The sequence below is a fragment of the Eleginops maclovinus genome, chromosome 1 (genome assembly GCF_036324505.1).
Source record: "Eleginops maclovinus isolate JMC-PN-2008 ecotype Puerto Natales chromosome 1, JC_Emac_rtc_rv5, whole genome shotgun sequence".
NCBI lineage: Eukaryota > Metazoa > Chordata > Actinopteri > Perciformes > Eleginopidae > Eleginops > Eleginops maclovinus.
The window spans coordinates 2230970-2256521 of record NC_086349.1 but is presented as its reverse complement, the minus strand read 5'-3'; the positions used below and the strand labels follow the sequence as shown (position 1 = coordinate 2256521).

General features: G+C 38.3%; 1 protein-coding gene across 2 annotated transcripts in view; it reads left to right on the top strand.

The window, feature by feature from the left end:
* The first annotated feature begins 9873 nt into the window (after nt 1-9873).
* The window catches only part of plagl2 (pleiomorphic adenoma gene-like 2), a 40387-nt gene continuing 24708 nt past the window's right edge, over nt 9874-25552 (top strand). For both annotated transcript variants that reach the window (XM_063889199.1, XM_063889192.1), the window contains exon 1: nt 9874-10077. The gene's annotated coding sequence lies outside the window, so the exon portion shown is untranslated. The remainder of the gene's footprint in view (nt 10078-25552) is intronic.

The window sequence follows — 25552 nt, the reverse complement described above, 5'->3', positions numbered from 1 at the left end:
TCCCAGAATGCACTGGCTGTCAGTCGGCTTCTTTCTTCTTCTAAGGTTTAATTGAAGATGTCAAATGCACAACACATGTACCGCCATCTAGTGTACTGAAGGTGGCAGAGCACTGTGAGTGAATATTGGTATTCATTCATTTCAAATTTAGCACAACGAAAATATACAATGCCGGTCGGATAATGGTTTGAAATAAAAATTGTTTCAACTTATAATGGTTAAAAAAGATATAATTAAACATAACAATAGCAACAACAAAAAAGGGAATCAATCCGGTCAACAGTAGAAGAGCAAGAACGAGCATCAAATGATACATAACCACGCAAGGACTAAATATAGATTCAAGATATATAAGGTAAACACGTAAACCAATATTCCTCAGATTCCTTTTCAGCATTAAACATATTTTCTTGTTTGTTTGCACATATACATGTTCAAAAGAAACAAAAGACAAATAACTTTAGAAAAATTTAGAACATTGCACAAGAATAAAGCATTCTTGGGTTTTTATTAGCACTTTAACAAACTAAATTGTGTGGGTGTGGTTTTGTTGGATTTGATTGACATATGCATAGCCTGAAGACCAGACTGAATTGGCTTTTTAGATGACTTTATTCATTTAACCAGACATTCTGTTTATTGTGTTCATGTTATTTATGTGTTGTTTATCTCATCCACTGAACACATTGGAGAAAGGCTAATAAAAGCAAAAATAACCACATTCATCAACAAAAACCTCTAGGTCTATCTCTATACTATCAAAGCTTTCACCTCCTCCGCTGTGAATAATCCTAAACAATGATTGAAATAAAAAATAAAAAATTGAAGCGAAGTTCAGAATGTTTTAGAGTAAGTAGGGGAAAAAAATGACTATGGATTACCAAAGAGAATCTTGAAGAATAGGATCATGTGAGAACTTTAGTGATTTTGTGAAGGAAGTGTCAATCCAAACTGAAACATGAACCAAGTTAAACTTGTCACAGCTCATGCAAAATGAGGATGTGAGAACACACGTCATTTCCCCCCTGACATAAGGTGTTCATTGCAGCAGACAGAAGAAAAACCATACCTTACATTTCCACTTACTAGCGTTCCTGACCATTTAAACATCTGAAAGCATTTAATTAAATAATTGAAATGCATTGCGCCTACATTAATACTCATTCAGTAGACTTGACAGCTCACAAAAAGTGCTAATGTCACACAAACATTGGAACAATTAAGAAATGAATAACGATAGGGGTTGGAAGGAAATCAAAGCTTTAGCAAACACTGACTCAGCAAAACATCTCATAGTGTGTCTCATCTTGGTAAAACTCCTGCAGACTGAAAACAAAGCGGCCACACAAAGTGCATATTGCAGAGAATAGTACATGCATTAGACTCTCCTGTCTGCTGGAAGTCCACTGGAGCTTCAGTCTTTGTGTCCGACCGTCAGTGGGGGAAAGTCCCTGAGTACGTTTCTGCATTTAAGTACAATTTTGAAGTACTTGTATTTTACCTGTTGTTCTTGTGGTTCTACTCCACTACATTAAAAGGGGAAATAATGTATTTATTTTGTGTAAAAATGCATTTATTACACAATTAAAGTTATTATTTTTCAGATGAACGTTTAAAAAAAAAAAAAGTTTATCAAACTGTCAGTAAAAATGTGAAACCCTTTAACACAATACAGTTATTCAAAACCAGTGGAATAACTGTTTGAGATAATAAAAGGCCAACTTATCCAATATATTAAACTTTAAAAAAAATAATAATTAGTGTATCAGCATTTTTGTTTGTCAAAATGGTTTTGATACAACAATGTTAACAATCTAATAATGTCTGTATGATAATATATCACATGAGGACATTTTCCTGCAGAATGAGCAGCTTTCGCTTAAGAAATATTCGGAAAGCGGGTTTTGTTCTTTTACTATTAATGTATTGGTAGTTTAACTTCAGTAAAGAATCTGAATCCTTCCTCCACCTCTGATGGAGGGTGGAGGAGCAGCCCTCTTCATTAGATGCTCACATGTGGGCTCCACAGGCCTGCAGAGCTGTGCCGCATGGCAACATGTGGCTGGATGCATTCTCAGAACCTTTGTAACTTTAATTTAAATGTGTGGACTCTGCCAGCCGGCCTTGATTGACTGAATCCACTCATAATTTCTTAAACATGTCACATTAAAGAGATGATTATCTCCTGCTACAGCTGATGGGGTCTGTATGTTGTTCATTATGACTGCAATGAATGAATCCTATGCTGATAACACTGAGGAAGTAACAAATACCACATGTGCAAAAACATGTTAAGATATTCCTTTTTTCCCTTAGTGCAGGAGTTTTGGGAGTCTTCACAGAGCAGTTGGAGATGTTTTCTTCTGTTTTGCTTTGAAGGGTTTTTAATCCCTCCACATCCTCGGGTTCAGCCGACCCAGCCTAACGTATTCTCTCTTTGTGTTCGATCACTCTCCTTTTTCTTTTCTCTGATGCTCGACAGCTGGCTGCTCTTTCCCTCTTTTCCTGTGTCGCTCTGTCTCTGCTCCTCCCCCATCCCCTGAACACACACTGTTTTTCATTGTTAGAGATGACAGCGATGATAACAATGCAAAGAACCACAACTCACAGGCCGAGCATGAGAACCACACAGAGACTTCAGGTGAACCGATGACTATGACCTAAAGAAACATAAACATGCGACTTTACTAAACTATTCCCAGTGTTTTAAAAATGTGTGTGAATTCTGTTGTTATCAATAGATCTGTTAATATGAAGGCTGATTTCACATTTAGTTTTTTGGTGTGATTCTGACACACGTTCCGTGTTTCATTTCCCTTTTTTGAATCTGAGTTCCTCCGACACTTGACTTCAAGAAGCTGCAGAGGAAGTAGGTGACGTTTGCATATCATTATACCATCTACGGATGCTTATATGTCCCTCACGTTTCCCCCTCTCTCTCTGCTGGTGCAGAATAACAGGCCTAACTCTGCCTGTGGCCTTTCACTGAGGGGAATAAGGTAGTCAACCTCCAACAACCCGCCTGCTGGTGACCTTTCTCTGTTGTTGTTGACAACCTGGCTTTATGCTCAAGGAGGCTTGAACCAGCATGCTGTTATCTCACTTTTCAGCAAAGATTCAGCACAGGCCCAAAACAATTTATTGTTGCACCAAAATAAGAGCAGTAAAAACTATCTTTAAGGTTATAAAACATAATCAAACAAATGTCACTTTATTTTTCGAATATGAAAAAAATGAATAAGAAATACTTTGTTTTTAAAAGTGCTAATTTTGACTTATTATCTACCATTAGAATGTTCTTTAAGATTTAGAGTTAAGATAGTCAAACATAGTTTTTGGTTACAGTGCTCCTCTCAGATCACCTTTTTGAATATGTGGCACCTTTGTTAAGAGAAAAATAATATTACATGAAGTAAATTAACCGATATGGGCCCTTAGCTAATGTATTTAGTTTCAGGACTGTTAAAAACTAATCAGAATTAACAGAAAACTTTCAGCAAATACAAATGTCTTGCTTAGGAAGAGGGAGCTGTGTTCCTCAAGACATGAATAAAGACTAAATCAAACATAAAACCAACAAAAAATAGCTGTAAAGGTTATTTTTTGTTACTCTCTTGGAAAAACGTATTTATTTAGGTTGTCTCTCAGTGTGGCCTTGGCCTCAAAGTAGTGATGCAGATAACACCTAACCAACAAACCTAACCAAACCTCTTTTGCTCTCTAAATATTTAATCAAATTTGTTGTGTTCATATATTAGCCAAAACTGAAGAAAAGTATTTTGATTTCATGCCTATTTCTGTTTTCTCAGGCTCCGAGCCTACCTCTGTGTGCCAGAGGGATAGGGGTACAATCTGCTCTTATTATAGTATTTTATTTGGAGTCTTTCAGGTCACTTTATATTCTACCTAAAAGGTTAAAAGCAGCAGAAATGACAAAACACAAGCAGGGCATTAATAATAATTTACATTTTCCAGCAGACATGAATTGGAGAGACAAGGATAATTCCATTTAAAGGACAAGTACAGTAAAAGTAAAAAAAATGAAAATGCACAAAAACTCTTAGTTTTCACTTACCAAGCTAAAACTAAACCAGCCAAAACAAACAAAACTGTGTTGAACAATTGTCTGAGACATCTTTAGGCAGCAGGATGGCTTAGTTATTGAACATACAATAATGTATCTAGCATTAATGGGACAAAGAAACAATTAATTTAAGTACAAAACATTAAAAATAATGAAAAAAATATATTAAGAGTTGATAAGCTAGCCAATTGTCTTGGTGTGTCTGTGAGCTGGGATCCCCCGCAGCAGCAGGCTCTGTGACGTAGATGTGAAGGACAGTTCCACCCATCCACCTTATCAACCTGCTGCAGCCCCTCCTGTCAGCTGTGTGAGACTTGATACCCCTCACCCCCCTACCACCCCCCAGCACAGAGAGGTCCGTCTCAGATAGACTTTTCTATCAGAAATGAACCCCGACCAGATGCTTAATGCTCACATCATTTGTAGAGGAAGTGATCACACTATCTGTCAGTTAGCATCGTCTGAGGACATGTTGTGCATCGTGTTTGTATTAAGAACAATAATCATGTTGACTATAAGGCCTTAGAGTTGGATTTTAATCAACCCCCTATGTATTTGGATGCTAAGCTGTCAGTTGTGTCTGAGTCATGTTCGTATATTACCAAGATATTAGCCTATAAACCAAACAGGATCTATTTTGTGCGTCATGAGACCCAGACTCCTGAACACCTGGTAGATTAACAGCACCTTTTCTCTATGCACGCTGATATGGCCTCTGTATGCAAAACAGCATGAAATGATATATCAACACAGGCCAGAACTACATATCATATACCGATATTTCACATAAAAAACACGTCATATGAGTTTAAAATGGTTTTCTCATTTTGCCCAATGAATGTGTACAACCACTCAAAGTGGTTCAATCCCCAGCCCATAAGTTGACATGCTGTATTGAACTGCCTTTGGGCAAAAATAATACATTTTTACAACTATTTAAACACAACTAAAATCAGATCAATTGGTCTCCCTGAGCGGTTTATCGCCCATCTCTGCTGATGAAAAGCGGCCAACTGTTTTAAACAAACCACATAAAAACACACACATAGGCATTTCCCACCATGGCAGGGCCTGGAGAAGGGACTGCTGGGTATTCTGGTGGCAGGAAAATCCACTCCAGATGTGAACAAATTGTCCCCTGCACTAATTACTATTGTTGCTCACTGATGCTGATTTTAGACGCCTTGGGTTTTTCATACCGGTACTGAAAGTGCTGCCAGGGTGTATGTGTGTGTGTGTGTGTGTGTGTGTGTGTGTGTGTGTGTGTGTGTGTGTGTGTGTGTGTGTGTGTGTGTGTGTGTGTGTGTGTGTGTGTGTGTTTGTGTGTATGTGTGTGTGTGTGTGTGTGTGTGTGTTTGTGTGTGTGTGTGTCAACAATAAAGCTTCCCCAGTTGATAACTTGCATTTGCCCATTTTTTGTGTTTCCTAAAGTCTTCTGGTAAATATCAACATTAGACATTGTATTGTTATAATATGCTGATTTTTAGAAATGTCAATATTGGATAAAGCCAAGTTCTTGTTTTATTTTCTTGAAAGAGGGCATTTTAGATGTGTCTTTATTCATCAACCAATATTCATCATGTCTGTAATAAAATGCTCTATAAATCAGACTTTGAATGCGTCTGAATTTAGGAAAACCCTCTCTAACATATTTGGAAAATGGATATGAAAGTTAAGAGTTTGATGTGTACGAATGAGAGAGAAAACTTTTTATTTATAGATATGTGTTTTAAAATGGAGGTAAACATTTTTAGCTAACTGACATCACCACGAAACTACCCCTATTGATATTAAGACAGATATTTTCGGCATTACAGTCATTCTGAAAAGTTGTTTTAGCTATCTGAGAGTGACGTGGATTGGGATGACAATATAGAGGATTTATTTGTCATGTGTTAAATAGATACAGCATCTTCTAAATTCTCCTCCAATATTGCAAAACACGATCTACTTACCAACAAAAGTAAAAGACTAAAAGCAATAGAGAAAATGGTTCACTTTTAGCGATGTGACTCCTGTAAAGCCGCCATATGTTTGTGCTCATGTCTGATGAAGGCTTTATTTAAGGAGCCCATGGTTCCTTCTGTCCTGTCATCAGAAGCTCGTCCCTACACACATCTAATCAGGGGGGGTGGGGGGGGAATGCTGCTGTGTTTACTTGTCTGCAGAGATGAGAGGCACAGACACACAGAGAGGAATCACAGCAAGGCTATGTGGCATTCATAAGATAGTTAAAAATCACTCCAGACTCTAAATAACAGACCACCACGCAACTGCAATCACCCACCACACTGTAATCCAAATAAACAAACAATGGCATAACGAAAGAAGTCTTCGTCTTCATCTGCTGGGAACGCTCTTCATCCTCATCCATCTCTCTGCTGCACTATCATCTATTCCTGTCTGTCTCAGCATCGTCACGTGAAAACCTGCAGGCAAACAAAAAATAAAACCACTGAATGGAGGATCTGCAGAGGGAACTTTGTTTACAGAGTTCAAAAATATGGAAGAGGATTAGGGCCACATGAGAAACGTTTTGGGAGTTCTGGAGTTCTTAATCTGAGAAAAAGTCAGACTTCTGAGATTTACGAAGCAGAGTTTTGAAAATGGATTAATTGAGGGCCACAAATAGAAAAAAACAAACGAAGGGCTGGGCCACTCAGTAGAGGTGAGGTATATTGTTCGTAAATTAATTGATAAGATATCAAAATCAATCAAATGCAGGTATCAGAAATAAAAGGTTTACATAGGTTTCATTTATTTTGTTACGGGAAGTGTTGGCAGCTCATACCTTAAAACAGAAGCCTCAGATTGCTTGTAATAAGGGAAACATAAAGGGGACATTACATTTACTGAATTTATTTGGAAAGTTGGCTTGTTACTCATGAATACTACTGTGTAATATATGTTTACATATATATTTAATAGGTACAATATAAGAAAAGCACAAGTTTCATGTGTGGGCCATATTCCATTATACTTTTTAAATTAGCTGAGGGCCGATTCAAAATAGACAATGGGCCTCATTTGGCCCCCGGGACGTACCTTGGACACCCCTGGATTAAACAAATTATGCTTTACATTTACAGTTCATCATCAGGCTGATATCATGTGTTATTGGCCATTTCTATGTGGTGTTTCCTCCTTAACCACATGGCGATGACTGTAGAAAAACTAACAAATAAACAGTCAAAATCTGTCAATAAACTGCCTCCACCTCTTTCTTCTGACAAACTTAATTTATGACAGGCTAAATCTTCAGTTCTGCTCTTTATAATTCATTTAAATGCCAGAGCTGAAGTAGTTTAAATATATTTAGATTTGGATACTTTGGGAAAAGAGAGATCGAGAAAGACTGTGTATATGATTGACTGATAAGACTGATAAATAAATTGTAGCTTAATTTAGATGAAATATTTGTCATGTTTGCATATAAGTTCTTTAAAGGTTTATGATGGAGTCTTTTTTGAAAAATCAAACAGAACTGAAAACATTTAACATTTGATGTGAGCAAATTTTAAATAAAAATATGTTTTAACAATTATTTAATTGTTTCTTATTAATTAAACAATAATGAATGAAAAATAACCCAAAGACACCTCAAATGTGCCCTTAAGGTTAATAAAACATAGAGAAATCCGATTTTCTCCAATATTCTTTATGTACATAAGTAATTACATTTTTCATTTCAAACAGTTGCATTCAAACAATTAATCTTGTGGAGGAAACTCGTTCCTCAAGTGCCTATCTTCTGTCTCTGAGTTCATGATTCATTATTCTCTTTTTCAATCCGGCTGCTTTTAAAAATAAATGTAGCTTCAAGACAAAAACGCTACTGTTTAAAGAGTTATCGAAAGTTAAACATCATTCTAGACATATTCCGATTGTATGTGAGTAACTTCTCCAGCTCTCGACTATAGCGTTTAAACGGAAATGACACTCCACAGAAAAACAAGAGCCCGACACTGAGGATGAAGACATAGGCTACCTGCAGAAGTTTGCTCCACACTGTCCTCCCACTTTCATCTATTTGTTTGACCAAACTCTTAAACAATTGACCCTCCCCCCATCATGTATATTCAGCACACTGCAGCACAGGTAAGCCCTATTGTGCTTTCGGAAGCATTTCCCCCTTTAAAAACTGGCATGTTCTGCCCGCTGCAGTATTGAACAATCCAAAAGCCTTTTGGTGCTTTCATGTTCGGTCGGAAATGTCGCACTTTTAAGGGAGCGATTGATTACCAAACGAAATATTCATATTATTATAGTAAAGTTTACCATGAGGATGTAGTTATTTTTATTTAGTGGTCTGATAGAACCTTAAGTAGTCTTTTTGAATGGTTATTTCATTACAAAAATATAAAATTCCAACATACATTTATTCTACTACATGTCATTTGTAAAATAAATCTACAGGCCTAAAAATATCTCTCTTTTGTGAGTGTATATATATATTGATACTGGTTACTCCGACGGGGCTTAAAGACTCACACACAGGTATTATTTCCCCTAAAGATATCAAATATGAGCAGGCGGGCAGCACTTGAAAGCAGCATTATTGAAGACTGTTGCTCCCCCACCCCCCATACTCTCTCTGCACAAACACAGTCACCCTGCGGGCTCGGTGGGCTGCTGGGAGGGGGGTATGGGGTTCAGGGTGATGAGGAAACGAGTTGATGTGCCCTGGAAGTAATTCTTTCACCCCCCCACCCAAAAAAAACACAAGGTGGGAGAGAACGGGACCACCAGCAGCAGCAGGACAGTCTCTAACACGTGGGGACCCGGGGCCCACATTCCTGCTGATGATGGGCTCCAAACCCCAAACCCTCCTTCTGCTCCTCCGGGGGCCACTTGTTGACGCTTTAGCCAGAGCACGTTTAGAATGCATCACGGGGATATTTATGTTGGGATATTCATTCATATTGTTGGGGCTATTCAAAGATTAAGATTATAATAAATATAATATAATAATATTATGTTTTTCCTCATTTGTAAAATATGAAATATTCCTTATTCGCAAAACTTCAGAATGACTGTGAGTTTTTCCTCCCACAAAAAACTAAAGTTAAGGTGATCTCGTTAATTCATGAAATTCATTGAATTCCGTTGTGACTATAAGTTATTTATTATGTACAATTTCATTCAATATGGGCTGTCATAGGCCTTAAGTAAAGTAACAAATAAACTTAATTTAAATTGCGGATTTAATGTGTGTGTGTTTTTTTTATATTAGCTGAAATGGAATCAGGTGATTTCTGAAAGAAATATCTAGTTAATTGTCTTTCTTATTTGATTTCAAAGGCAAAAGATGACACAAAGCCTAATAATACAAACTAAACAAATACAGATAGTTCCGTTAGAGGAAAAACAAATCTTTAGCATTTTTAAATAATATTTTGCTATATGTACAACTGAAGTAGGCTATCAAAAATATTCACGTTAAAATGTTAGGCTATCAACAGGTACGCTAAATAAGGTAGTTTTATGACTATAGGCAACAATACACAAATAATTGAAATATTGTTAATATGTCAGACCCTAGCTCCAGTATCGGCAATAACGCATTTACATATATTACACAATAAAGTCCTAATTCATTTAGATTAATAACCCGAAGTTAAAGGATGTATGGCTGCAGGTGTGATGACAGTGACTGGAAGTACTGGCTGCTGTGAACCAGTAGACTGGCCCTGCTGAAAAAAAAAAGAAAAAAAAGAAAAAAGTTTGTGAAAGTTCTGACGTCACACTCCCACAATGCTTACCGCCCCATAACTCCACTGCAGCCTGAGGGGAGCCAGACACACTCTCAGGCCCCGAATATAGAAAAATTATTGGAAAAAATCGGAAAAAATAATAAAAGCCTAGCTCGCGGGGAGAAAAGCACGGGGAGCGGCGGCAGGGGCTCTCGCGCGGCGGGTGTCGGGTCCGGTCCGAGATGGAAGGTTACCGGGGCTCCATGTGAGGTTGACTAATGCGGTGCTGGAAACTTTCTGGTGGGTAAACTGCTCGCTTTCTCTCAGTTAGACCTCATAATGTGACTGCACGTCCCGATGTGTGCATGAGTTGCCTTTAAACAACTTTATACCAGCTCTCCTGCCTGACACACCGTAGTGCGCCACTGCTGACCGGTTGGGAAGGTGTTGTTACCAGCGGACTTTCTGCTTGTTTTTCTGGCAGCGTGGAAGGATCTGGGTATTTAATTTTTAATTTCGCCTCCTCTGCCCCTCGAGGCTCTTTTTGCTCGATAAATGTGTTGCAAAGTCGGATCTGTGTAGTTGTTTGACACGGTGCACTTTGTCCGGCGGCCCCTCGCTGTGGGGGCTGATGTTGTGTGCATGTTTTCAACAATCTGCGGAGTTTTCAGCAATTTCCGAATATTTATGAAGTGTGGCGCATGCAGAGCGGAGGGAGATAGGGGGGACGTCCCATTGCGAGGGGAGAGAGGACTGATAAAAGTTACTGTCAATGGTGGGAGAAAAACACACATCTTGTACTTGAGTAAAAGTAGAAGTATAGAAAACTATTTTATAAGTAAGAGTTTTGCATTCAAAATGTTACCCAAGTACAAACATGTAGCATCAACATGTACTTAAAGCAGCGACAGTAAAAGTAGTCATTGTGTGATTGGTCCATTTCAGAATAATATCTCTGATATGTTTTATAATGATTGATCATGAAAGTGTTCTCAGAGCTGGTAAAGGTGCAGCTAGTTTGAATGGCTTTGTATACTGCAGGGTAGCTGCTGGATTTACTCCAGGTGAACTAAAGTCTGATTTAAGGGCTGATTATATTTACCATCATTAATCCAGATCTGTAAAGTTACTAAAGGCATTAAATACATGTAGTGGATGAAAAGTACACCATTTACCTCTGAATTTTAGTCGAGTAGAAGTACAAAGTAGCATAACATGGAAATACTCAAGTAAAATGATCTCAACATTGTGATTAAATACAGTACTAGAGTAAATGTACGTACTTACTCCCCACCTCTGCTTTCCTCATGTTGAAACTGTTTGTGTGCATACTGTGAAATTCTCTGAATAAATGAGGACTTAGTGTGTGATGTTCAGCCGTTTACTAATACATTTAGTGTTGCTGCCTGAATGCATATGTCGCTTTCTACAAACTGGTGGCATTTTTTGTCGCAAATCGGATGTATGTTGTCTCTTGCCTGCGTGCGTGTGTGTGTTTGTGTGTGTGCGTGTGTGTGTGTGTGTGTGTGAGAGAGAGAGAGAGAGAGAGAGAGAGAGAGAGAGAGAGAGAGAGAGAGAGAGAGAGAGAGAGAGAGAGAGAGAGAGAGAGAGAGAGAGAGAGAAGGTGTGCTTTTCCTTGGAAGCGGGTAAATAACAACCAAGTCCCCAGTAAAGGAGGGGTTGGGGTCAGAATGTGGGGGTTCCGTTCATGCACTTGTAGCTCCAGGCTTCTTCGTTTTACACGTTTGTTGTCAGCAGTGCTGTGAGAAGTATTCAGATGCTTCATCACCAATACATTATTGTCATAATACTTCATTACAAGGATCTTACCTAAGTAAAAGTACAAAAGTATTATCAGTAAAGTGTACTCAAAATATTAAAAGTAATCACTGTGCAGAAAAATAACCTTAAGGTTGTATATAATTATATTTATACATGTGACATTTCTAGATCATATTGTTGCATCAAGTAGAGTGTTACTGCTTTAGACAAACAAAGTTCTGATTGACTTCTTGTCAAATATTTAAATAATTTGACTCTTTTGTGACTTAAACAGAAACTTCAATAATTTAATTTAAAGAGATGCATTTTGTTAAAAGTAGCTAAAGCTGTTTAATAAATGTAGTGGTGTAGAAGTATCATCAAATGAAAATACAATACAAGTACAAATACCTCAAAATTGTAATTAAGTACAGTACTTGAGTAAATATACTTAGGTACTTCCCACCTCTGGTTGTCAGTCAGCAGTGTGGAAATAAGCAAAACATCATTAACATTAACTATTGTTTGAAGTTATAAAAAGTAACTATTATTCTAACAGAGATTAATAATGATTTACTGTCAGCTTAGTTTGGTGCTATTTTTGCATTACTATTTGGTGACATCTGAGTGTTGTTGTCATAACTCTTTACAGTTAACAAGACGACTGTTAATCCTTTCCTGTTCAGAATAGAGCTCTCAGTGAAATTGCACTTTATAATAGTTTGATGTTTTAAATATATCAGTTTGAAGCTAAGCGGACTTCCTGTGCAGAGCTGCCAAGATCAGTCGACTAATGTTAGCATATCGAAAGAAAAAATTATTTGCTATTTTTATCTTCGATTACATGTTAAAGTACATTTTCATGCAACAATGTTTTCAGCCTCTCAAATATGGGATATCTGATTAAAATGAATATCTTTAAACTGAGAACACAATTTAAAGACACCACCCTGAACTTTTCCCTCTATTTTCTGCTAAACTAAATGATGAATCTGGAAAATAATCTGCCGATAATCCATCATAAACATACTGGTTAGTTTAGGCCTGGTCCTTTGGAGTTACACGTGGATCTAATGATTGTTTTCATTCTCTATTAATCTGGCAGTTAATTTCTGTATTAGATAATAACTTTTAATTTCAAAGTTTTAGCTATTAACTCAACTTGTTTTGTCCTCCTGACAAAATGATTACATTTTACACAAGACAAAGAAAAGCAGCATGCTGTCACTGAGAAGCTATGTGTATGTTCTCTTGGAAAATGACTTAAATATTATCTTTCTTAATATTTGCAAATTAATCTCCTGTGGATTAAATAATAGATTTCTCCACTCATATATTTTCCCCTGCACTGCCTTATAGGGTTCTCATATAGCCTTCTGCATAAATACCAAAATAAGCATTATTTGTTTTCCATTAACAGTTGTCTAAAATAATCATGTATTCACATTTTAAGATACTGATCCAAGGAAAAGCTCCGTCTTGGCACTCAATGGATACCTCATCTTTATTTAGGTAACCAGGGATTTAGTGTTAGAAAAAAATGATGACATCAAGACAGCCATAATTTAACAACATTAATGAATGAATAAATACAGCGCTGCAAGCCTTAAAAGTTCCTCTCTAGCTCAGAGAGATAAATGTAAAAGTCACAGATCAATAAAGCCTGATGAGTTTACTCTGTGTTTGCCTCCACTTCAACCCAGCGTGTTTCATCAGGGCCTGCAGCTACATAATAAGGAAATGGAAGTGAGTTTGTCACGAGACAAAGGCTTTGTTGCTGTGCAAGTTGAGACCCATGTGTTGATGTTTGCTTCTCTAACAACCTGTCAGCGTGGATCCGCTCCACAGCTGCACACTTCTCATTTCCTCCAGAGGTTTCTCCAACCTCTGCAACAACAAGTGTTGGTGTGCACCTGCTGTCACACACACACACACACACACACACACACACACACACACACACACACACACACACACACACACACACACACACACACACACACACACACACACACACACACACACTTGTTCTGCAGAATGGCCCGTTGAAGCAGCATGTATTTAAATCGTTATAATATAATTGGTGATGCATTAATGTGTTCATCATTTCAGTACTGCACTTGCTAAAAGTGTGCTTTATTTGAATGACTTTGTATTCTACTAGCTAGCAAAACCTATAATAATATTTGATTTAATATTAGTTGATTCATATTTTGTATTTATCACCTAAATTGTAAAAGTAGTAACTAAATAAAGTACCTCCATTTTCTACTTAATTGCAGTACTTGACTAAATGTACTTAGTTCTGTTCCACCTCAGAACAATGATTATATCAGTTATATGACAAACATTTAACCAAAAATATGAATCAATTAGCATGCAAACGTATATTTGTATTACTTTGTCTTTATCTGAAGTCCTTTTGTGCAATATTAAAATAAGGAAAGAATCCATCTTCCTCCTAATACTTGTCCTTTCAGTCAGACTCTGGGTGATTTTTTGGGATATTTTGCTCACGGAGCATTCTTATCCTCTCTGCTCACCAAAATATTCAGGCCAGCTTCTTCTCATTAACTCCCATGCATTGCTGTACATTAGTTCCATGCCCTGTGGTTGGAGGCTGCACGTTTCATGTTTGTCTTTGTGATTGACGGAATGTGTTTGTGAGATGGTAGATGTGAGAGAGAGAGAAAGAGAGACAGAGCGAGAGAGAGAGAGCTGTTTTCCAGCTTTAGGGAGGTCTTCTCCTCTGAAAATCCCCCACAATCCCTTGCTCTTCTGTGGGCAGCGGTGGTATAGTGGCAGCAGCAGCAACAGCAGGCTGATTTCCATGAGAAAAGAGCATCAGTTGGGTTAATGGGGGGGACAGCCCTCTGAGGGGACAAACGGTAGTTAATAACCAGGGAAGAATCGGAAAAGCTCTGATCCCTCTCTTTGTACTTCTTCACCTTCTCGAGGCAGGACGGGGTGGGTGAGGGAGCGGGGGGACACCGGGTTCATGCTAGAATGGATGTTGTTCACTGAGGGGCTGCAACAAGATGGAACTATTTATTATTTTCTCAGGGAAGCGGGAGAAAAAATACGAAGCATGAGAACTGGAATATGTGGGGCACCGCAGGAGAAGTGTGTGTGTGTGTGTGTGTGTGTGTGAGTGTGTGTGTGACTCAAATGTTTACATGCTGTTGTTGGACGAGCAGGGGAGATTTATTTATTTTGATATGTGAGCAGCTTACACAGGAGCTGCTGGTCATTCAGGTCACTTTGAGGGGGGGGGGGGGGTGTCGGCTGTGAGTCGGGTATAGTAAGTATGGAAGAGTATGGTATTGTTTACTTGTTTTATTAGATATGTACTGGTTTTAGTTATCATGTTGCAAGTTTCAGACTGTTTTTTTATTCAAGCAAAGTTTTTATTCCTCAGAAAAAGGAAAGTGAAGTATTTCCAAAAGTATTGACTGTCAGTACTAAAACTCAGTTGTTGAGTATGAAAGGAAAGTATCCAGCCATGTTCCTTTATCGTGGTGGTCGTGGTGGTGGTGCAGTTTTCTTATGTGTCATCTGTGCAAATATTGGCTGATGATCTGTATTTGATCTATTTTCTCTCTTTTTTTATACTCTGCTGTAATAAATGTTAGATTAAAAGTGAGAGTATGTCAATAAAAAACAACAACTGATGAACTTGAATGAATGTAATGTAAAATTAATCAGCACTAAAACACACAGTTTCTTAATTCAGTACTTTTGAGTTATGCTGTTACTGGGAGCAGCTGTAGTTTAGGGTAAGCTAACATTAGCTGGCAGGAGCCACCCTAACCCTGACTAACTACAGCCGCGGAAAAAATGAAGAGACCACTTCAGCATTATCATTTTCTCTTGTTTTATTATTTATAGGTATGTCTTTGAGTTAAATGATTTTTAATTTAATTTGATCGTATTCTCTAAACTACTGACAGCATTTTTCTGTGTTGAATTCAACAGACACTGGAATGGCTGCCATACATGTAGAGATAAAGATTTGAGAAACATGTGGAGTGGTCTCTTCATTGTTTCTGGAATTGTATGTTTCAGTATTTACCAGAGATTGGGTGCTATAGACCCCTGTGGTCTGATATCAATAGTCTGGTGGCTAATGCTAATAATGAGCAGCACACTTGTATTGCTTATTGTTGTTGACATTGTGTGAGTTCATGACTCTTGGGTGAGAAAGTTCATTCATGACCTTGGAATTAGTTTGGTTCGGATCAGAATCTCCGGAGTTCTTCCCTGGCCAATGCTTCCACCAAGCTTCATGTAAATCAGCCCAGTGTTTATTCCTTTATTCCTGCTGATAAACTAGAAACACAACCTGACTGAGGTAAACAAGGCTCATTCTGACTCAGCAATATCCGAAATCTTCATAATCTGTAATGCAACCGTTTTTGATTAAATCTTTTAAATAACCACTGTACTGATTCATAAAATACACATATAAACACTCAGACTTTTTCACATTAAGGTTTTTATTTGGCCCTAGGTGTATGTGGGGGCAGAAGCCTGCAGCTAACATCTCTCTTTACATGCTTAATAGTAGACACAGTGCTACATACATTTACTGCCTTTAGCTGGCAGCCGTGACAGAGAGAAAAATGATGCTTTGCTGTGTAATGGACTGATTGAAAACAGACCAGTGCTGCACACACACATATTTACAAGGCTAATTAAAGCATAAAAAGAACCTTCACATTTTCATTTTTTACTATGCATAGGCACAGAGTTAATAATACAGGCACACATGCTCTCATTTACCCTCACTCTGGCGGAGGTTTTCTGGACCTGCGCACATTCTGACGCGTCCTGCAGCATGCCGGGCAGAAATAGTAAGAGGATGCTAGATGCTTGAACCACATACTGCCACTTTTCCTTGTGGATCTTTTTCTAGGAAGAGCGGGGCAGCTGTGGCTTTTCAGAACCTACATCCATCCATCAAGCAGCACCCATGGTTTACACCACACAACACACACAACCACACACACAAACGCTTTTCTCTTCCTTTATTTCCATCTTAATTTCTTTCCGTCCTCTCTTTTCTTTTCTCTGTCCACTCATCCCTCTCTGTTTGGCTCTTCATCCATCCTCCTCTCTCAGACTCTGAGTTTACAGCCCCCAGGCCACTTCCGCCAGGCTGTCTGCAACAGATTTATTAATAGGCTTTACTCTCTGCAGTAAACACAGCGTTGGTGAAGGGGTCATCTCTCAAGACACTGATCGACTTGTACTTAACCTTAGGCACTGACTGACTTCGGAATAGAGGGAAGTCTGTTGGTTCCAGAGATGATCCACTCCAGTGCTGCTGGAAATAAACACAAGTAGGAAACAGAACTGACCTACAGTAACGGAGCCCGAAAGATGAACACATTTTGGAAATATTTGACAGAGTTAGCTGGCAGATGGATGTCATGTCATGGATTTCATTACATGTGTTGCAGGCATACCTTAGCCGGCCAAGCCTCCTCAGAAAGTGACAAAATAGTTTCAAAATAGTCTGTTCTATAGCTGTTTCACAAAATCATCATCGAGGTTGCTAAGTCGCTGTGGAGGTGGGGCGTTAAATCTCAGTTGAGCATTTAGTTAGTTCCACCAGTGGAGGAATACGTATTCAGATTCTTTACTTGAGTTAAAGTACTAATACCACACTGCACAAAATACTACATTTCAAGTGAAATTACTGCATCAAGAATGGTACTTAAGTACAGTTAGTTAAATTTACTTAAAGTATTCGACAGAAATGTATTCATTGCAGAAAAAAACGTAATTGATTTTAAGAAATATTTGTTTATATTTTAAAGAGAAAGCAGCAAATCTGGACATTTAAGAAGGTTTTTCTGTATTTATTTAGAAATACCATGTTGGATGGTTAGTCTATACCAAATAGTAATAAGTTAAAAGTTACTCCTAGGTATTGTGTGTTAACATCTACATTTAAAAAGTGAATAAATCTGTAAAATAAATGTAGTGGAATAAAAAGTACAAACTTTGCTTACAAAATGTAGTGGAGTAAAGGTATGAAGTAGTATAAAATGAAAATATTCAGGTAAAGTCCAAGTTCCTCCAACTTTTACTTCAGTACAATACTTGAGAAATGTAGTTTCCACCACTGATTCTTACTTCTGTCAGACAGAGCGTTGTCCCAGGTTTGCATGAATCTACCGGGGCAGATGTATCACCCCGAGGCTACAGTTTCTAAAGGATGGATTGAGGACACTGATAGCTCCATGGATCCCACTCACAAAGACATTGGCTTATGGTGTTTAAGTGTTTTGCATCTGATTGCCTGAACATTGGCAACGTGTAATGACAAGTGGAAAAAGAAAGTTTGAATTCAGTGACTGCAAGATACAGCTCCTGACCGCCAAGGTGCAGAGGCATACCTCAAACCTTCAGGCGAAACATGTAAACGAATCAGAAAGAAGTTGTGTTTTTGTGATTAAATGTATCCCAGTACAAATGTGCCTCAGCACCCACTCTCAAAAGATGCTGATAACTATTCTGCACCTGTGTGTGTCCATAGCAAGGTTTGGTGAGTTTGACTGCAATTACACTCGTTAGGATTAGCATATAACCTCATTTTAATATGTTTAAAGAGTACATGTGCATTGCCAAATGGTTTGCTTAGCGGTGCAGTTAGGGGTGCATTTTACCCTCTGCGTAAGCTTTAAGGATTTTCTTTTTATGCAGGTTAAGGAACCACAAAAGACATGCAATCCGTTTGGAAATACTGTTTGTAATTTTTGACTTGACATGCTGAGAGTATATATCTCTTTAATGGCACTTTAATTATTTGGGCAAGAAGTTCTAAATATTTACTTGATGGATACTCCCTTTGGCTATAAGACTAAGGGATAATTAAGCAAGTTTCAAGCAAAAAGTCAGCCATGTACCAGGTTAATGATCAATGCCAGCATTGTTGATGTATTGCCGTGTAGAGCTAGTCTGTACGTGTTTAACTATGATAATGAACCTGGCTGCTTGGCTTACATTATGGACAAGAACACAGCATATTTTCACTTTAAATGTCACAAGAGAGGAGACTCTGAGGCTCACAATGTGACGGCAAATGTAACAGTATCTTTGGTAATGAGTTTAGCTGGGGTTGAAAAATCCCCCAAATCTAATAAAGAGCAGGACAGAGGGGGTAACTTTACCCTAAACTCAGATACAGCAGCATCCGTGACATACTATAGCAGGGAAATACTAGCTGATACCCAGAAGCAATGTGTCCTCATGTTTAGTTTTTTATACGCAACCTGTAACCCCACAAATTAGATTTGTGCTGAACATGCTGACATTTACAAGTTTTGTCAGAGCGCAAAAACACACTGTTCAATCTCTTCCATGTATTTACCACACACTCTTTTTATTTTGTTAACACAGTGCTTTAAGATGTCGAGAAATCCCTCCCCCAGCAGGCCTGTGGTGCCTAGTTACAGTTGCTAAACACTTATTTGACGATTGGTATTTAGGGGCAGGGTTAAGCAATTTTATTACATCCTAATATGTCCGACTGAGACAGCACCAATGCCATTATACACAACTGGGACTAAATCAACAGGCCAAAGTGTGATTGAAAAAAAAGTAAAACAATAAATAAAAAAAAGTTGTAGTTTAAAAATGTAAGTTTTGGTTGACAAAAAAGAGACAATTAAAGTTGTGTAGTCTACTTTTCTAGACTTTGAGTCAGTTAAAATTTGACAAAAATATCATAAAGGTATTACTTTGATATTAAGCTCCCCTGACCACAATGATCATTCCTAACAATGGAAATACTTTAAATGAATTATCCTCTGCAGGGAGCGGGCATGACGGATCTGAATGCGCTTATGGTTAAGCCGGAAACTTTATTTTGCTTTTATAAATGACTTTTATAAAGAAACTACCGATTGATTTGTTGTTATTCACAATATTTGACGAGTTGTTTCGGCTCCAGTTTGAGTTCTTTAATATTTTAATGATATCTTCTTCATCATGAATTCTCCATTTCTTTTTTAAGCTTTAGTCTTTGCTTGTTTCAGCCCATGGATTGTGTTTATTGGTGTAGGGAGCCAGCTGAGAAATAAATAATAATGTAAAGGAAAGTAATTCCTTCCTTATGTGACAAAAACACTTGTTATTTGTCATAAATTGTAGTCATTTTATGAAAAAGTATGTTGAAGCGTACTTTTAGTACTTTGTAAAATGTGGGCTGATATGTGTTGCTTTTTGTTAGTGCCAGTGTGAAGGCGGCTGATAGCGGCGGTCAGACCCAGAGTGACTCCAGCTGCAGATAAGGATTGTGTTCGTTATCGATGAATCTGCTCTTCATTAGTGGTTTTTTAAACAAAAATGAAAAAATATACACCTTTCACAAGTTTCTTAGAGCCAAAGTTGAAAAATCCAAACTACTTGTTTTGTCTGAAAAACAGACATGATTTAAGAGTTTGCAACCAATGAGGTTTGGCATTTTTCCTTAGAGGACAATGAATGATTTATCCGTCATCAACATGCTGATAAAATTTCTGACCATAAACCAATTGATGAATACTGATATCTCTGATAAAGGCCAGCAGGGGCAAACATTGACAACTCTAAAGAATGTTTGTAATAGAGCTATTATAGTATTTAGGGCTGAAAAAACTACAACAGTAGAGCAAATGACTTGATTATGTGAGAACATATTCTCAAATATAAGGAATTGCTTTCCCTTCTTTTCAAGCATTTTATATGCTAATTAGTTACTTTAAAAAACAACATCTTGGCAGGTGAAATTCTGGACTTTTCTTCTCATGATGGAGAGTCACTTTGTAGCTGTTCAAACCCTCTGTACTGTAAGTTGCTTGAAACAACAACCTAAACCACAGTTGGACCTGTTGCCTAAATTCGGCCATTAAGCAGCGGGGTTAAGATTCCTTGTAAAGAAGAGAGATGGACCTTGACTGAGAAATTAGAACAGCCAATCCGAAAAGATAACCGTCCCCATGATCTTTCCTTTTATACCTGTGGAGCTGCCCATAAAGTCAAAGTGCTGGAAGCGCTGTTCAGAGGAATGCACCAGAACCTGTGTAGTGTGCACATGCTGAGCAGAGACCGATGCATGTTGTTGAGGTTCTACACGTGATTCAGCACGCAGTTATGTTTATGTGTTAGCGCTACAGTCATTTCTGGAATTATGGACCTGGTGTGTCCAGCCTGGCCTATAGAGATGCCGATCGGTGAGTCAGCGGATGAGAGGAAACCTGATCCATGTGCAGAGAGAGTGTGGCTCCTGACTCACACAGCTACAGTAGAGACAGATGATTGCGCCTTCTGATTCAGACTGAGGAGCCGGTAAGAAAAAAGCGCGAGAAAGCAGAATGTAGCCACAGTGTCTGATGACACAGCCCCTCTTCCTTCCTCTGAAGTGATTTTTAATAACGTCTGGACCACCCCGCCCTGCTCAACAATTCTCCACTCACTCAATACTGGGATGCCAAGCAAAACCTAAAACTCCCCTGGTAGAGAAAGGTCTCCCCAGCTCCAGAGAGTTCACTGACGGAGATGTGCTGGAAGTGGGAGTTACTCATGATGATTAAATTGATCTGATTGATTGATTGATTTAAGGCTGCCACCTGAGATTTTCTTAAAGCTAAAATACCCCATGAACTGTGAGAATAATAAAGAAGAATCAGCGTCTAAGCAACCTGAGAAGACTGCGCGCCTTCCAGTGTAAACAAATCGATCAGTTTAATTCACATTTCCTGGATATTTTTAAAGATATGTTTATGCACATTTTGAAATATTGCACTAGACAAAAGCACTTCTCGTCGGAGAGCAGTTTCACCTACTATAATACGGAACCCCTTTTTTGAATAAGTTCTGACATTAACATAACTGTTGAGCTGTGTCTTTCTTCCCGGAATGAGTGTAAACATGGTTGTGTGTGTGGACTGATGGTGGTTAGATAGCCAAGGAGACTGGTTTTGTTTCCCTCTAGAAGTGTTCCTGGTATTTTTATTTTTATTTATTTAATTATTTCTTTTGTACAAGGAACATGCATACATTACATACATCTCAGGAAAGAGAAGAGATGCTTTATGTCAGATTTTAGCTAACAGCTCATTTCCATCAGCATTCCTTAGGCAGGTACATAACCAACAACAAACTCTAAAAACATTTCATAATCTCTATCACACAAACTATAAAACAACTTGTGACCTTGAGAATCCTTGTTGACCTCTGAAATTATAATTTGAAAAACAAAGTCAGGTCCCTTTACTCTGTATTTAGAAATTCCTTCCAGATGAAGGGGACCGCTGATCAGTATTTATGATTGCGAAACAGTATTTATACATGAATAAATATTGGTGCAAAAAGCTAATTCAAAGTGCATTAACACACAATAATTGGCCAAAATATTATAATTTATATATTTGCTTTTGGAAAATATTAATATTTAATAATTACATCTTGGTTATAATATATATATATATATATATATATATATATATATATATATATATTATATATATTACCATTAGAAGGCTTTACTGGAGGGGTCCATAGTTATTTAAACAAACACTATTACATTTGAGATCTTATCTCTGCTTATGACTTCTTTGGTGCACTGTTATTATATATGTATTTACTGATTGTAAGTGCAAATAATGAGTGGTTTTATTATCTGTCCAGGAAGCCTGTGCATGCATTAGTTAACAGCAGGCTAATGAGCAGCGGGATGCTAACACACCTCTCCTTCATCACCTGTTGTCTTCTCAGCTTTCCTCCCTCTCCAACTTGTTTATAGACCTTTCCCCCCTCCTTCCCCCTGCCTCTAAAGCTCTGTTCTGATCTGAGCCCCCCCCCTCACAACGCATTTCTCTGTCGCCCCTCTTTTCTCAAGCCCACTTCGCCTTCTCATTATTTCCTTCGAGTATTCTCCTCTGTGCCATTCTCCTCCCCGGAGCTTTGAATTTTTCTCCTCACTTTCTCTCTCTCTTTCTTTCCCCCCACGACCACTTACCAACAGAAACCCCTCACCCACTCCAATGCATTCCATCAGCTTCATAAACACACATGTTTTTGGCCAACATGTAGGGACTTCCTCCTTTTTTTCTCCTCACATCTCTCCATCTATTCTCTCTCTGCCTCTGAACAACAACAAGTTGGAAAAATGAAAGTGGGGTGACAACTGCGAGTCCCCTTTCTGCGTCCCCTCCAGGGCCAGTGTGAAGTTTTCAGTTTGATTGAAGGCCTCTTTTCTGTGGTGTGCGGTGTGAAAGCTGTCCTAATTGAATGATAAAGTGCCCCGAGATGGACTGCAGTGAATAGCCAACAATGGGCAGCCTGTGTGTGGCGGAGGGATTTTGGTTCACATCCAGCCTCTGCCTCTCTACTCCGAGAGGGGGCCTATTATAACACTCTCTGCTGGACTCGGTCACGTGATGCTGTCCCCCGCTCCCTGCAACTCACCCCCACTCTCTTACCCTATACCCCTACCTCCCCTCTCCTCTCCCCCCGCCCTATTGTGGCCCGGCCAATCCGCTCACATCGCCGGCCTCCGCTCCACTCTGCCGCTTTGGTTGGATGCTCTCATTTTGCGAGTGACTTTCAGTAGCAGCATCTGTGTTTTGTGTGTGTGTGTGTGTGTGTGTGTGTGTGTGTGTGTGTGTGTGTGTGTGTGTGTGTGTGTGTGTGTGTGTGTGTGTGTGTGTGTGTGTGTGTGTGTGTGTTTTTACATATCTATTAAATTGAAGTGCCGTCAGCTCTGTGAGACCATCTACTGCTCCTAGGACAGCAACGTGACAGAGGAAGACTTAAAAACATGTTTCTAATTACCAGCTTTTTTGTTTGTATGACCAGGTAAAATGAAATCTACTTACAAAAACTAGATCTGGCTTGAGTGTGAACAATATATTTTTCTCAGATTGTTTGAACAGTTTTTGAGGGTCTGAAAATGCTTTTTTGGAGCCAATATCTGACAGTAAAAGAAAAGCAGGAAGTCGTTATAATGAGACTTTCTTAAAAAAAAAAAAAATCCCCGGGAAAATAAAGACGTACAACTTATTTTGAGATAAGTTATTATTCGAGCATGTTTTCTCATTATAATGACATTTCTGTCTTTCTCTCATCACAGGGCTATGTTTAAGGTATATTTATTTTTTGTCCGACAGTAATGGGCTTCCATAGCTTTCTGGTAGTTGTTTACTATATGGAGGGTTGCAGGTGAAATTCTGTTGAGGTGCAAAAGGGAATATAAATTCATTAAAAACATCCTCAAATGCATTTAAAGAGAAATAGCTTCATAAAAGATGAGTCAATGAGGGAGTCATCCTTTATATCTAGAAATGAATACAGTTTAAGGGCTTTGCAGTGGACTTATTATTTTTGAAAAAGCTTACGTTTTGAGTGAAGCTAAAATGTCTGTCATCATATTGTATATAAATATATGTTATGTATGGAGCTGTTACTGCTGGGCTGCCACACTGCGTTTCTTTGACCGCTTTGAAAATGTCTTGATTAGTAGGTTAAACTGAAACAATAATATGAAGCAGAATATTTGGTTAGTTATAAGGACATGAGGTGAGTTTTGGAAATGATTAGGCCTATGTATATCTTTTTTTAATAAACATTTGGACTTTTATGAATAGAATGTAAAAAATTCAACTATCTGGTGCAGCCCTACAAAGTTAAAAGTAAAACTTGACCAGTCCTTTAAAATATTTCATGCATGAAATTCCCGTACAATTGTTTTTATAGGTCTAAATAAATTGAAAGTTGGTGGCAATCGATGGAAGTTGTACGACATGTCATATGGTGCATCATACAAAGATATTAATCTTCATTCATTCTCACGGTGGCATGGCCACCGAGGACCAATCGATACGTTTACCTCATCATCAGTGGGTCATCTGATACGTCATCCTAGATTTCGGACCCCTGGCCTTGGAAAAACAAACATGGATAAATAAATTTAAAAAGTCCCAATTGAAATAGAGAGTTTAATTCTGTGTGTAAAGATATCTTTGCTTTCAACACTGCTGGCCTACCTTTATGCTTGATATATTGTGAATAACAAACAATTATAAAAACAATGTATGCTTTAGAAAAACCTCCAGGACACGCACACAGCCTTTGCGCCTTATATTATAACAGGTAACAATGGTTCTGCAAATAAATATGATGTATAAGTTCACAGAAGCTATGTTATTAAATATGTTTGGCTCCAGACAAACTACATTTGCTACATATTGTAGGGGGGAATGTCTCTTTTGATAGTAAACGCTGCTGCGTACGGATGCTGTGCAATCTGTTAACTATTTTACCCTCCAACTGAAACCTAACCCCCCCCCACACACACACACATACACACACTCACATCTAAAGCGTTGGAGAGGTAGTGAGGTGGAAGACCACCCTCTGGCATCGCAGTCATTCAAATGAGTGTGTTTTTATCTCTGGAGCTGGAAGAAAGGAGAAGGAAAGTGCTGTGTTAAAATGCGTTAATGAATAACTCCTGAGCCCAACACTTTCTGCACACACTCCCGAACAATCCCCCCCCTGCCCAACAAAACACGCCTTTCTTCCTTTCTTTCTTTTTTTTTAGTAGATGTGTTGCCCCTCCCTCTTTGCTTGCATTGTAGATCCATATTGAACAGAAGTAACTTATCACGACATGGAACTTGAAGCTCTATGATTACAAATTCCAAGTAGAGCTCTATTGTTGACCAAATTCTCGTGTGTGTGTGTGTGTGTGTGTGTGTGTGTGTGTGTGTGTGTGTGTGTGTGTGTGTGTGCGTGTGTGTGTGTGTGCGCGCATGCATGTGTTGCAAAAATATTTCTCTAGAACATTATTGAGAACTATAAAAGGTTTAAATGATTTCACATATACTTTATCGAACATAGGCAAAGGTGTTTCTTTAGCGTATAAATTCTACTGTTTGTTAAAAATATCCTCTGTTTTTGGAAATAGGCGTTTACAATAAAGTAGTGCACATTTACTTCTTCAGTGGGAGGGGCTGAACGCCAC